Below are 3,646 nucleotides of genomic sequence, written 5' to 3' on the forward strand. Positions count from 1 at the left end.
TTGATCTCACGCACTTTCATGGTTGGTTCATGGTATTAGTCCGACAGTTTTTGATCCTATGGTTTTGGCCCGTGGTATTGCATCCAAAAGTGTTGATCTCACGCACTTTCATGGTTGGTTCATGGTATTAGTCCAACAATTTTTTTGATCCTATGGTTTTGGACCGTGGTATTGAGAAAGGACTAAGGCTATAAAAGAGGAAGGAGATCATTTGGCAAAGCATCATCTGAATTATTGAATATCTCATAAAGTGCTAGAACTGGAATACTGTGATTGGGTTATGGTGCAGATCTAGATCTGAGCTAAAGAGGGATCTCACCAGTTGATGGAAAACAAGATCTAAGGATAGATCGGGATCAAATGGTTTGAAATGAACTATCTCTATATATTTGATTATGCTTATTCTAGATCTGTATACTGACGCTTGTAATGATCTGAACTCGGTATAACTTGAGTTTGAAATCACTGCAAGTCATGTTTGAATATTTATAGATCTGTACACAGGTTGGCTTTGGTGTAAGCGCGTATGTATGCAGGTTTGGTTCATTGTAGTAGCATATACAATTTGAGCTATGATATTTGAAGTCACAGGTGGTTCTGGTTGTTGATGGGTTCTGATGACAGTTTAAAGGTGTCAGTATTCTGCATATCCTGTTTGGTTGATTGTGTTTAGCTTCAGTATTGATGGATGAGAACTAATATTGGATCAGAATCATAATGGCTCATATTTATGTGATCTGATGGACTAGATCTGGGTGCTAACACATATATTATCCTTGTATATGTATTGATCTAGTGTTTGGGTGATTCAGAAGATTGATTGATTATGTGCTTCAATGATATTAATGGGTCCAGTATGAAAATTGGATGAAACGTGGCCTTTCAGATTATGTGTTGTGCTTCAGGAGTATCCAGTATGAAAATGTATGAAACGTGGTACCTGGAGGAGAGAAGATTGTAGGCCGACGCCTACGTACTAGTATCTTAGCTAGTACAAGAGCTAAGGGGGTGGCAGCTCCCTTCCAGTAGCAGTTGAAAACTTTGGAGCATTGTTGCAAGTAGCAGCCTGCGTACTAGTAAATGGATCGGCTAGTACAAGAACTATGGGGGTTGTAGCTCCCTTCCAGGAAAGACTGGAGAACTAGAGAGGGTTATAGCTCTCTGCAGGTAGAAGCCTGCGTACTGGTATAAGACTACACCAGTACAGAAATATTGTAAAAGGATTTTCTTATTAAGAAGAAGATTGAGATGACTTGCAGCAGGTGGTTTTCTCCCACATTGGGTTTCCACCTTATATCATGGTGTTCATGTGTGTGGGTTATGTGTGATGATCTGTTCTATTTTACTGCACCTGTTTACTGTTAATATGGTTGATAATGTTCTAATGCACTCATTAAGGATCAACTAACTGAATCATAAGAAGTTGTGGAAGTAGCATATATGAATCTGAATATGGAAATGAAAAAGTTTTATTGATGTGATAATACTGATTCACCCCCCCCTCTCAGTATTATTTCCAACATAGTTCTCACTTGCATCTATCACTCATGAGCCAGATTCCAAAGACTAAGGGGTCTTTTTCTCAAGGGTTGAAACACAAACTCCGGTTGCTCCAGGGACTCTAGATATCCTCATGCCTCCACCCTCCAACTGAGTTGTACGCAACCACATACATAGGGGATTTAGAGACTCGCTGTCTCCATCCTCTAATTGAACTGTAAGCAACAAAATCCATAGGGAATCCAAAGAATTGTTGTCTTCACCCTTCAAAACTCAACACTATGGTTCCACCCCAACTTGGGGACTCTAGAACCACAAAAAATTAAAAAACATAATAAGGAATCCATCCAAAAATCCTCCATAAATTTTTCTAGGAATAATTCCTCCACCTTATCCCTAGGGATTTTCTGAGAATCACCATCTCCACCCTCTAGCCAATGGGGACTCGAGAGGAAATTTCTTCCTCCCTGACTTCTCTTTCCAATCGAAGTTACTCCTCCTCCTATGTCTTCTATATGCGTTCTTCCTTTCCAAGCTACTTGAGCTTGCCCTCTTTCTTCTCCTCAACATTCCACGTTGCCCCCCTTTAAAGTTTCATCATGCCTCTCCTTTACATTGTGGTAGTTCAAAACTATCTCTTCCTCATGTAACCTCTAACAATGAATCTACCTACAAAATATTGTCCACCAATGACAAGTGTGCCATGAATTCCTTTTTGTTACTTGTTTATTACGTCCAACCAATGATCTAATACTCCTACGAGCCTCAGTATTCCCCATTCAACAACACTTTCACCCTTGCATTTACTTCGGGGTCCTCTTCTTGCTTTCATTTTCTTCAAGAGAGCATAGTCCTGCGTACCCTCCTTGTAGTTCCATTAAATTTAGGAACTAGTCCATTAAGACATACAATAACCAACCTTCAATGGTTATCCCAACAATTCATATTTTACTCCATTAAGGAAAATTACACCATCCCAGGCAAGTAACCTCCCTAGTCTCTGGAATCCATGTCCCATTACTCAACCCATTTTATAAAATTATTTACAATGCATACATGAGTGCATCTATTGGGGTTGTCATAGGGAAAACCATTGCAACAGATGACGGTTTTATTATTATCTTCAGCAAATTCAAGAGTACAATGATTTTCTTGCCAATCTGGCAAAGCTTCAACAATATCTACCGGTAAAATATACTTGAGACACCCTTGTCTACTTCTACAATCAATTTGGCCTTTCCTAGCCACTCACACCTCCTCATGGAATTCACATTTCCTTCTAGAAGTGAAAAGATCCAGCTGAGGATAATTCACACAACCCAAAAATCACCTCTTAGCAAGTCTTCTTTCCTCCATCTGCCTCTGAAACCCATTTCCTCTACTTTCGGGACACTGATCCGATAATTGGCAATTGAAATGTGGTTTCTTTGAAAACTCGCATTGGGAATTTATGGCTATTCACACTAGCTATAGTGGCCTCCTCTGCAAATTAATTTGGCCTCCTCTTCCTATCTCACCAACATTGGAAAATATTGAGGAAAACTCCTTTGGATTCCTTTCTCTCAAATCTTTGCTAATCCCTCTGTCTTTGATGCTTCCCTAGCTTCAATTGCACCCTTGTTGAATACCTACAACTGGGTAATCGAACTACTCACAATACAACTGATTCAATATCTTTCTCCAAGACCTTTGGCTTGCTCTTATAATCTCTCATTGGAGTCCCAATGGCCATGATTAGATCTCAACTGATGGATAAGATCAATTTAACTTTATCAATAGAAGCCTCTAGATAAAAATCGAACTTCCTTTATTAATTCCATTTAATTAACCTATTTTCCTAAGTTAGACTTAGGAACTGTTGATTATTGGCTAATTAATTTGATTAAGGCATCTCCAAGTCTTTTGTCATGAAACCTTTTTTGGATTTTGGAGATCTTGTGTTCCTTAGCCTCTTAAACATCATAGAAACTAGAACACGTATTCGCTGCTATCATAATCTAACACTCCCTCCTAGTGAGGATGGTGTTCTCCATGATACCCATCTATTCTCTAAAGCAGATGAACTTTTCCATCCCTAGGACCTTCGTGAGTATATCAACCACCTTCTAGTCTATGGGAACATGTTGTAGTTGAACTGATCCACGTT

The sequence above is a fragment of the Pinus tabuliformis genome, chromosome 3_2 (genome assembly GCF_031772625.1).
Source record: "Pinus tabuliformis cultivar Carrire ecotype Pingquan chromosome 3_2, CPIR1, whole genome shotgun sequence".
NCBI classification, from domain to species: domain Eukaryota; kingdom Viridiplantae; phylum Streptophyta; class Pinopsida; order Pinales; family Pinaceae; genus Pinus; species Pinus tabuliformis.